Source organism: Varroa destructor, unplaced genomic scaffold (genome assembly GCF_002443255.2).
Source record: "Varroa destructor unplaced genomic scaffold, Vdes_3.0 BEIS01000001.1, whole genome shotgun sequence".
In the NCBI taxonomy this organism is placed as follows: domain Eukaryota; kingdom Metazoa; phylum Arthropoda; class Arachnida; order Mesostigmata; family Varroidae; genus Varroa; species Varroa destructor.
In genome coordinates this window covers 28,554,346-28,566,203 of record NW_019211454.1, presented here as the reverse complement: position 1 = coordinate 28,566,203, position 11,858 = coordinate 28,554,346, and the positions used below count along the sequence as shown (strand labels likewise).

Here is an 11,858-nt window from a genome sequence, read left to right as displayed (position 1 = left end):
TGTATGGCCGAAGGATCCATTAGGTTGCAATGTCGTCAAATCCTTCACGTAATAGACCTAGGAGTCCGTGTTTTAGTACTGTTTACGCTTGCCGCACAAAAGTAAATTACCGTTTTGAAACATTTTCATCACTGGTAGCAACACCAACGCCGCCACTTTTAGCTAAGAGTGCTTCAGGAACAGGAGCTTCGTAAGCCTGGCGTCATCGTGTGCGTTGTCGTTGGCATCCTCCTTGGCATGCCAAACAAAATCAAAGACGTGTACCCTACTTCTGCTATTGGTACAAACGGGCACTACTAGTGTTTGAAGGTGCGACGGATCTTTTTCATGAAGCTCGGCGCAGCATTTGCTGCTTGGAGCCTGTCTGGATTTAGAGGTTTAGGATAAAGCGAGCTTCTCTATAAAAACGTCCGCTAGACCGAAAACCCGCCTGCTTGTTCGACCGATGACGCCCGCTGGTGTGGTAGAGCTTTAGCATTTCCTGGCCGCCTTGTCAAACTTCGCTCAGCCTTTATGCCGTTGTAATAACTTTTCGAGAACACTTCACATCTACGTGGCAGACACGTACTTTGCGTATATAGGCTCCCGATCTTCCCTCACTCTCTAGATGTAGGTGTTATGTCGGCATATTCGAAGGGTTCGGAAGAAAGGGGCGGATCTCAGCGTCCGCTGGACAGAAAGCAGAGGCCCGGCCAATGTCGAGAATAACCAGAGAACGTCGTACTGCATGAATAGAATTAGAGCGGAGAAAGACGCTTGCTTTCTCTCTTTTGTTTTTACTTCTTCTATGTAAACGTTCTGGAAATGTAAACGTGATCAATGCACAACCTGACGATATTAGGTGGAAAAGGAAAGTTTCAGGTTATGGTTTGAGAAAACCGCCCCAGCCGCTCGCAAAACGGACAAATGAAAGAAGGAGCGAGCGATAAATATGTTCTGGCATAAACCGAAACAAACAGTCAATCTTAAAATTGTTAATAGCAGTTAATTGTAGTAAATTTCACGAATCAAAGTACAAGGATGATTCAATGCACTAAATGTTCATGTTTTTGCGGCAAGATTAACAATATAGGAGAACGCTATTACGACAGACTATTGATACCTCAAAATATCCATTATAGTATCACACTAACCCGCAACTTTGGTGAAAGTCAACTATAATATGTTGTGTAGTTACTTTCTATGGGAAGCGGATAAAATCATTGCTGTTGTTGAAAACAATAATATACGTCTTTGCTCCGTATCTCTTACACTGACATTACCGATCTTCCTGTTGTTGTGGGATGTTTCACTTTCTTCTGTCGTTTTATCGCAAGACAATGCGCTCCAATCCCCTTAGGAGCCAAAATCGCTTCTTGTGCCGTACTTCGTTTGGTTTACCGCAGGCAAGCGACGGGCCCGGGCCAGCTGGTCGTACAGCACAACCCCCTCTGCATGATCAATGCCCAATCTGAGTCGCCGTTGGTCTCTTTGGGATGGCGTTACCGCTGCTGTCTATGACACAAGTACAACGTTGTTTGATACTCAGGTGGCAGCAGCTGACAGCCAGTCTGCGGCATCGAGGACAACCGAGCATCTGCCGTATGCAGTACGTCAGCCACCAGCTGAAGACGGAAGCAGTTAAGTCGTAGTAATAGGAGTTGCAAGACGGCGTACTTTCTGAATATCCCTCCCGTTTGCTATTCTAAGCCGAACAGCGGTAGCCAAAGGGAGGGATATGTACTGCTGTATTCGAAAGCGCATCGCGTGCTGGACCGTCGTTGGGTATAAAGAGACACAAAGCGTCAAATTGGGCTAGTGAAGTATAAACGTCAACGGGCCACTTCGTATCAGCCTTCTACAACCAGCTGCATTTCTGCTCTCAAGAAATTTAGACCACCTGCTCAGGATGCCAGCTGCCGTGCTGGCCGTCTGTTAGTGCGAAAGCTTCCGGATAACCCAATTTCGAGACGTGTACAGGCATCTTCCATCAGCATTAGATAGACAGACAGTAAAACCCTCGAGCACATCCTGCCACACACAGGATTACTTAGACCACGTTTGCCACCAGCCAGAGAAATGCAGTTGATGTGACGGAACGATGTAATGTAGTTGTATTAATGGAGCGTGCTAATGATAGCGAGAACGGAAGAAGATCAAATATCTGAATTGCAAAAGTAACGCTTAGACCTGGCTAAGAATAAACAGTTGCTTGACGCAAAGTGGAGAGCTTCAGTTCGAGAGAGCTTGCGAGTTACAAACGTTTATAAACGCTGGCATACATAATAAATAGAGTTAACGCCACAGATTTATTTGGGTGCATCAGCCTGGTGGTACATGTAATAGAGATTGCTATCACGCGCGTTCTAATTGAGCGTTTACGATATGCCAATTCAATTAATTCTGACTAGCAAAAATTAAAAAAAATAAGGTATTTCAATATAAAATAATAGAGGCTATTTAGTTTGGAATTGCTTCCTTCGAGTTCCATTTCCAGAAACGCTATCAAACAATAATACGTTAGATGGCTTGCCTCTCAGCACGAGCGATACGTGCCTTGCCCATAGCTACCATAGGTCCTACATGCACATGCTCCTTATGGGCGCCGATAGACGCGTTCTTGCTATCACGACCATTTTCGTTTTTAGTGACAACATCGGCGAGAAGTTCATCCATACTGACATCCTATACCTGCTTCTGCTGAGAAAGAGGGTAAGTTTCCTTCAAGTAGACTGCCTTAGCATAGTAGCGAGCGGGTGATGCGATGAAATACTCTTTTGCATACAACGAGATTCAATCCTACAGCTTAGGCGTCTCTCAGATTTCAAGGGAACTGCGTTACTCTTTTCGCCGTCGTCGTATCACTTCGTTACATCTGCCATTTCGTGGAACCTATGTTATATCAGTAACTATGCCGAACAAGGGACACGCATCGGGTTTTGTATTTCTTGATACACCATCCTTAGAACCTTCCCTGTACCGTTCATGACATGAAAGGGTTTGTTTAACTCAAAGGTGTTATTTATAGTTCTTTCATCTATTTCAAACACATGTTTTTACAGTGTGTTTCCAACCTTCGATACGCCCTAGTTCTAACAACGTGGCCTGCTTTGTTCTAGTGTAGTTCTTTCCGTCGTCGACCTGCGTCGCCCTTGGACGAAATAAGACAATACATTAATTATAATATTTTTATGTTGAACTAAGGTATAGTATCTGCGATAAACTCATAATCGGCCTGTAGACAGTGCCTGACTAAACTATCTCAGTCATTATATCCCTTGCGATCGTACCTGCCATAAGCCATCCATTCTTGGACACTTGTGTACCATTATAACAGTCGTCGTATTGCAGTCGGCAACGCGTTTAGGTACATTCAATTAAAAGCAAGTGTCTCTTTTGTTTGTCCGGTCGTCTGTCACCACGCCGAAACAGCGTCTTTGTTATGTGTATCGACTGGGAGAAGATATGCTTCGTTCCGACCGAGCAATGATATTGCACACGTATGTCCGTTTATGTGTGGTACTTCATAAACACACATACGGAGACAAGAACAACTAAGTGCCGTTTTCATAAGCAGAATTGACATGATGCCTACAGTTAGTGGCACATAACGCAAACTGCGATAGATGAAGCACCAATGTAAGGAACAATTGTCTCAAAACTAGAGTCGGTCTTCACTGTGTACCGTGTGTGTACGTACACGTATCATATGGCGCCTGAAATTCGAAAAAAGCTACCATTAAGACTACAGATTACGAAGCTGCACAACAAAGCAAAAATTAGATGATGAATCCTGTGTAATTTTTGTGACTTGTTTCCAGTTACTGTCGTATATGCATAAATGTGCGCTTCTGTGAGAGTGTTCTAGCCTGCGTTCGTGTCTGTGTCCCCGAGCGTCAGCGTACATCAGGGGGCAAGAACGAAATCCGAAGACGAAGACAAGACGATAGATGCAGCAAACTTCCGGCCACCTAAGAGCACCACCTATAGTATACGTAATATGTGCTCGCCGTTTTTCGCTAAAAATATGAGACAGACAAAATAGGAACACGTCTACCTCTAAAAGCATTTTACGTACAAGGGTCTTCCGACACTGCAGCGAACATAGCGCCAATAGCAGTATTAACGACTGCAGCCATACAAGCTTGAATAATGTTTTCTTTCTATTCTACTTTCTCTACTCACTGTACGCCTGTGTTTGTGCTGGGTTCATGTTGGCGCTTCTATCACCGTCGCCATTGCTGTTAAATAGAGCGAGTCTTTCTTCTCTGAGAGCATCGCCAAAAGTAAAGCAAGCTGGTAGCGAGTCGTCGGGTTTCAGCAGGTGGTAGTCGCTGGAAAGGTGTCAGGTTAGCTGTATTGGATAGTGGCCTCGCGGGAAAATGATGGGGATCTAAATGGGAAAACATCGCGACTGACTCGCGCCAGCGGTTGTGTCGCGGGGCGCCACAGAAAAGGAGCAGTAAGGCGACGGGTTGGCCGTAAAAGCAGTCGTAGAAGCAACCGTAATGATAATCACTAGTGGAGAGGTTGGTCTAAAGGCCTACCGACTGCCTGGTCTCCCGACGTTGCTTACCGTCCACCGACCAATTAAGGTCATCATTTTGACTCACGGACTGTTAGCACGGATGCATCAGGAAACTAAGAACAGCAGTACCTCAGTCACTAGTAGCATGAATAAACACGAACAATTGTGCCAACGTCGTTAAAACGAGCCAGCACGAAGCTCGTCAACAACGCTCACAGCAACAGGAATAAACACACCATCAACAGTAGCAGCAATAATGTTAATAACAATCAACTAAACCACAGCATAAATAACAGCACTGCAAATCTTGAGTACAAACTGCACATTATTTGTGATTACACCGCAATAATTGTACACATTACGCAGAACACGTAACTTCCTCGCGCCTGGTAGAACTTCAGACAAATAATTCTTCCCGTCCTGCTTCCGTCTCTGCTCTTATATATATATATATATATATATATATAACCTGGCTCAAATTATATATATTATATTTTTGAATAAATATATATTAATTAAAATATTAAATATTTTTTTATTTTATTTATTTTATGAAATAAAAATATGTAAGTTATATTTTAAATTAGATATGTATATATATATATATATATATATATATATATATATATATATAATTTCAGCCAGGTTGCATGGATATAACTGATGCACGGTAAATGCTCGCCAAATTCATTGGAAATTACTAACTCGAAGAAAATAGATCGTAAAGGGAAGCAGGAAATAGAGAAAGAAGGAGAGAGAGAGATGAAACAAACAATGATGGGTTAATAGGTGCACGTAACAAAATGCGCTACGCCTGGACTAGATAGCCGTTGAAAAGATCTCAAGGGCTAGGTAGGGGGTATACAGATTTTTTTTTTTAAAAATAGTCATTCGTAGCAGTGTGGCCACAATTTTTTTAATACGCTGGAAGCAGCGAGTTAAGTATGATGTACGATTCACGTACTGCACTACAATTAACTAATTTTGTTCCTTCGTAATTTAGTTTATGCGAGGCGAAATATATGCGAAGTAATCGATTACTGAGATCTAACTAAATAGGTACTGTAAAAAATTAGGCAAACCGGTCCAAAAGTACTTGAATGGAAATAATTCTTTGAACAAACAGAACGATCAAGGATAGCAAGCGCGCAAGAAGAGTGAAGTTCGCAGTAAATACGAGAAATGTGTTCAATTCCTCTATGTAGATTCTTGCTCCTTACGATATCGTGGTTCATCGCTAGAATAGCAGTCATTTGCTTAAATATCACAATTAAGGAGTCACGTAAAGAGATAATAACACTGGCCAACAACGCTCTAAACGGACGAGCTGCACGTTTTGCATCCTTAGCTAGTTACCGAGACTTTTCTAAGGAGTCGAAAGTATAGACATTGTTTTTAGGTTGAAAAAAGAAGATTAATTATATATTTATCGTACCAACATAGCGTCAGGCTTAATATTTTCTTCGTAAATTTGGTACGCTCCAATAAATTTTATCTATGTATGCCAATCGAGTGTATTAATTTATAATATATTAATTAGACTACTTATTATAATAAGTTGGTTCGTTGGTTTCGATAATAAGTAATCTCGATTTGTGTGTTCAGTCTAATTTAAAGCTATGGGTATTTCAATTCTTTTGAAAATTTTTGTAAATGAACAGTCAAACGATTCTTATAACAATGGCGTTTGGTTGTTACCTAGAAAGTATCACGTTAAACAGTGACAGGTTGGTTGCTACGGGTAGCACTTGCCGGATAATAAATGTATTCAAATTTTCAGAGAAAAACTATCATACCATACGCAATCATGCATGTAAGAATCAGCCGCTCCATATGTCTTTTGCTTTTAACTGTTTCTTTTCGCTCTTTTCATTCAGTCATTAATATGTCACAACAGTCTAGCACCGTAGTAAGCACTAATAATGTTCTTTAAATTACAATAGAACAATAAGGAAGTACCCGTGTTGTCTAATCAGAGACCTGTACGCAAGTACCGTAATTGTTTATAATAGATGGCAGATGAAACCCAGACAAGCAATCATTGTCCCCTTGAGACTTGGCCAGGTATGGCTGTTCATAGTTTTGCCCAGTAAATAATTACTCACTCTGAGATATGTGCTTGTATGTGTAAGGGTGGACGGAACAGCGAGAGAGCACAAGAGGTTGAATATATGAAAAAAAGAAGCTTTCGATAGTAAAGAAAGATCACAGACAGAAACTTCAAGTGGGCCACTGACGACCTCAATTCATATACGGACAAAACTAGCGGCGCTTCTAAGGCCCGAATCGACCTTGCGAGCGGAGACGGCGTGCTGGTGCAACTCATAAATAATTACCATCGAGAAGGCGGAACGAGAGAAGATGCGAGAATCGAGTACGAGCTAGAAGTAGAGCGATTCAACGTAGAAGACGCATGTGTGTCACTAATCAATTCTATAGACAAAACAGACTTCTCTGACTTCCTCCTCTCATACACACCACAGTTTTCCACACATGAGCCTCCACCTATGCGACCCAGTGTGATGAAGAACACACATCCGCAAGCACATGTGTGGCTCCGAAAAGCCAGGGAAATAGATTATAGCAAACGCCTTCAGTCCACAAATGAGCTTTAAATGGTAGCCATCATTCTCTCCCGGCTTGCCCAACGCCTGCGTACGCTAAAGTAAACCTTACCTATTAGCTTAATTTTCATACAAGATAAGATGTACAGGTATATACAGGTAAAAAAATTCGTTTCCAATAATAATAATAAAACTCATACCAGATCCTACTTGAGCGTCCAGCATGCAAATTCCAGCTGCTTCTACCGCTTGAACCTTAAAAATCTACCACGTAAGAAATTGAAAATAGGGTAAATTATGAATAGTCTGTTCAGAGTACCAAACGCAAATGAAAGGCACTGATTGTGCTATTGAGTGCAATGCGCTCGTATATTTATTTAACTACGCCATGGCTGGAAGTCTAACATGACTGTGCTAGAAAATTCCCGCCATTTCCTTAAATAGTCATATACCGTTTAAGGTCGTTAATAAATGCACGACGTGCATTGACGGAATATTTGTATTTTCAAGTCTTCGCCTACGTGTACAGAGACCTATGGTGTACTAGAGCTGCACACATGCGCACTTTGTCGCTTGGTGCAAGTCTATACTTAGCAGAATAAAAATCGTCCTTGGTGTATCGGAAGCACAGATACTCAAAGAGGATGACATATACCCTTTAGGAATCGCTGTTAAGAAACAAGAAGCAAAAATATATTGTTATGAGATCTATAAGACTGTTTCAACGTTACCTTACAACAAATATCCTTCCATTTTGCCATCGTAATATCTATTGTCGGTTCAATATCATTCCGAGTTAACTTATATATGTGTAACTGATAAATCAAGATCCGACTCCACTGACTACTACTACCTCGTTTTTTGTACTAACATTTGACGTTTAAGCATCCCCATATATCGTCATTCTATTTCTGTTTTGCTGTATTTTCAATAGGTCGAATCATAATTATAGCTGTTATATGAGTTTTAAATTTTAACCCGGATCGCGACAGATTTTTTCCTGCGAATTTCCAGCAGCTGAAATCAGTTCCAGTTGTTTTTATTTAAGGATACCCATGGGGTAGGTCTGATAATATGCCTATATCAGCAACCTAAACATTCGGTACTTTGTCCTACATACTGCTGACGTTGACGTTATACTTCTTTTATATTACGCGGAAAACTAAATATCCTTATATATTTTTAGACTACTATAATTGCAAACATACTGCTCCAGATTTTGAAATCGCTAAAACACTGCGTCATAAATTAAATATCGGATTATTTCGAAATAGGCCGGTCCAAATATTGGGTCGGTTATTACAGATTAGTGAATGATACCTGAACTATAACCACTAAACAGAATGTTCTTCGGCTATGTTGAGTTTTTAAGGCTGTCTCGTCAAATCGGTGTTCATTTACTATATCATCTGTACGATCTTTTTTTATGTCGGTTTCGTTGGTAAATCGGGATCAGTAGTGGCATTTGGGAAAATACCACCAATCCGTCGTAGGACACAGCAAATTATTTACTCTTGGACACGACGCCGATCCGGGCCAAATCGACGATCACCGATGTAAAGTTTACAAGGTTGGCTGCCTTCAGGAGAGGTCAACGAACGAAAACCGAGGTGTTGCGAGAATTAGAACGGGAGCGAGCGTTTGAAGTGACAATGGACGCTGGTTCCTACCTATCGGGGGTCAGAAAACCGGTAAAAGTCGTTATAGCGTAAACCTCTGCCCAGACAATTAGGTCACTTAGCCTTCTTATTGAATTTGGGTAGCTGCGGGTGCAAGTGACATGGGTAGGTGGCAACAGTTCAAATCGCCGATTGCCGATCGGTTGTATTCAACTTACGATGATTTCGAATATGTGCCTTCTCATCGACTAACAACAGAAGGCAAACGCCAGTCAGTAAAAGGACAGGTCGTGCTGTTTTCGAGAATTTGGTACTTCTAGTGGTCGCTTCACATTCCTATTCGAGATGTATACTCTCGTCCTACCATGGTTGGCTTTACTGATTGTTCCAGCCGTATGTCGAGTCAGAAGCATTTGCTACCAACGGGGAAAAGCTGTTCTAATAGTCCTTGAGTAATAAGAGTTGCTCAATCACTGCCCTATCTGTCCCATAGCTTTTGCGCGATTTCGTCACTTCGTACTTGTTTTGTTCGTTTCGGTAATAAGCGACCTCCGGCCGTAATCTGATTTTGCTTTTAAGAAAGCCTTTTTTTATTGATAGCGAAAGTGTAGTGTCGCCGTATTGCTACTGATGTTTGTTTGCAACAGCACCGTCCAGGTGATCGTAAATCATTATCTCATTTACTATAAATCCTATTTTCGCTTATGTGCTAAAGAGATTCGAAAACACTAATCATTTAGACACTGACAATGGTTTGTAGCATAGCTCTGCAGTGCTGATTGCGTTGGATCATCGTTCAGAGTTGATTCATTAGGTTAGTGTGAGGCGATTTTGCCATATGTACGTACGGCAAGTATTACTTTCATTAAGATTATTGTTCGATGACGGTAGAGCTTTGTTTTTGTTCTGCCTGTTACGCTTTCGATCAGATTGGTTCTTTCAATCTGCACTTTATATCGTATATAATGAATGCAGCTACGGCACGCGTCGGGGTGATGTTAGTTAGAGCTACAACTCAGGTAGGGGGTATGTTACCCTTGTAACGCTGAATCGTGATACATCGACACGTTTCATATTGTGCCACTGACTCGGGTCGCACGAACGACTCTTTCCAACCCAATCAAGGCGCCATTCGAGCGAATGCGTCTTCGTTATCCCGACAGCGTATGTCACTGCGCTCAACATCTGTCTCTGATCAACGAGATGCTCCTATGTAGTGTTTCGGCTTCTCTTAGCTTGTCATAGAGCCTTTAGCCTATATCTACTCGTCTGACAATATTAAGCTGCCGGAGGAAACATGATGCAAGGACGACTGGTCAAAGTCGGACCCGATTGAGAGAAAGGGTCGGAGAATACCGCTGGCCGGTTTCGTTCCACTAGCTGAGTATGCAGCGCATAGCGATGTGAGTCAAACACTAATATCGTTGTTTATGTGCTCACTGATACACATGTGTATGCAAGATGAACGGTGGCAGTGGTCATCGTCATCGCCGGTTATAGCGATGCTTCGAAGAGACGGGAAGATCTGGTTTATGGCTTTCTAAGGGTAATCATTTCGATTGCTATTGTCACTGTTGCTGGCAAGGGCAACTTGATGGTAAGCTTCCAGGTCGCTGGTAAACCTTGCTACTTGCAGGGCGTAAGAAGTTGACAGGCAGAACAAGACTCATCAGGATATTGGATAAGGTTAGCTACAGGCAGCATGTTATGACATCTCAGCGTTTTTATTCTTTAATAAACAGACACCTATCTAAGAAACTCTGTAAAGACGTGTTAGCAGTTGGAAGCAAGCGTTGATGCACGATTTTATTTGATATGCTTTCGTTAATCTCACTGTAATCTACATTTGTATGTACATATGTGAGAGCCATTATGCCAGTCACTATAGCTATGACTCGTTTTTCCTTATTACAGTATATATATATATAGCTCTGTTCGCGGCGAAGGACGACTTCACGATTTTTATCATTGCTCACCGGTACTGAAAACAATGCGAACGTTAATGCTAACAGAGACCGCTAATTCGCATACTAATAGGGACATCAGGAATTACGTCACCCGATTATTGCATATGACGCGCATGGCTAAGGTGGAAGAAGTTCGGCAAGCATGAGGGCCACACAAGCCACTCGAAGCTCATCATATCCAGATACCTGGTGAAAAATTTTCGTCCATCTTGTAATTTGGCTTACTGAACGAAACCCTTGAGGCTATCAGTTACAGAACAGCGAGCGCGCTTCGTTTATTGGTTTTGGATCGTGAGTCCTCCTGCCGACACGGACAAGAAACAAGATTCCATGTGAGACTTACCAAAATCAGCCTCTCGTTGATGATGCCAAGGGGTTGTGGATTCTGCCTGCGATCAAGTTTTTCTGTGCTTTCTTGTCCGCTCTATGGGATGGTGGGCTTGGACGAATCTGAATCGGGATGGAATAGCAACAAAGCGATAAGTTTGAATTTCATAGCGTTCCTTAGGCAAAATGCTGCCTCATTGGAAGACAAAAGCTTCAATACAATGTGAGTAAAATAGTCATTAGGTCATAAAATATCAAATAACATGGCCGAGGTAGTATCCCTTCTGTCCGACAAAATGCATTGACATAGAATAGTGGTGCCTTTATTTATTCCTTCGGACCGGTAGCCTTTTGTACGTCATATACGAACTGTTTTTGTCATCCATTTCATCATGTCTGCCATAGACACCCGGCTGTTATTGTGGTTGTCCCAAAATGATTGTTTACTTCCGGAGATTGGATGGCAATAAACTTGAAAATGGGAGACCATCGTGGAGAATTCGCGGTGATATTGTAGAAAAGAATTACCTTTAGGAAGGTCTGTGGCTTATGCAACAACAAGCGTTCGTGGTTCGAAAGGGATACCGCAGCTGCTGCTGTTTGATCATACGTCTACCAGCGCAGAAATTAACGGTGCCAATAAAAGGAGAGGACCTTCAGGTTATGCGCTTACGTTAAAGAAAGCCTATCTTGTCTTGTATCGAACTAACCTGTAATGAACGAGTTATATGTTGTGATTTGGTAAGACTCGATCACCTGCAACTATGCATCGTTGACGTTCTATGAAAGTGGGTGGCGCAAGAAAAAGATCACAAAGTGTCGTTTCCTTATCGTATTATATAGTAAATATATTATATATATAGTAAATATATTA

General features: G+C 41.8%; 1 long non-coding RNA gene across 9 annotated transcripts in view; it reads right to left on the bottom strand.

Annotated features, from left to right (window-relative positions):
- Positions 1-8,296: 8,296 nt before the first annotated feature.
- Positions 8,297-11,858, bottom strand: part of LOC111243396 (uncharacterized) — a 14,950-nt gene continuing 11,388 nt past the window's right edge. For 2 of the 9 annotated variants that reach the window (XR_015318311.1, XR_015318309.1), the window contains exons 7-9: positions 11,513-11,694; positions 11,001-11,107; positions 10,454-10,671 (exon numbers count right to left, since the gene is read on the bottom strand). This is a non-coding gene — a long non-coding RNA (uncharacterized LOC111243396). Of the gene's footprint in view, positions 8,742-10,452; positions 10,672-11,000; positions 11,108-11,512; positions 11,695-11,858 lie in introns of those variants that run through there. The other 7 variants (XR_015318310.1, XR_015318308.1, XR_002670457.2 and 4 more) reach the window with 6 other exon arrangements.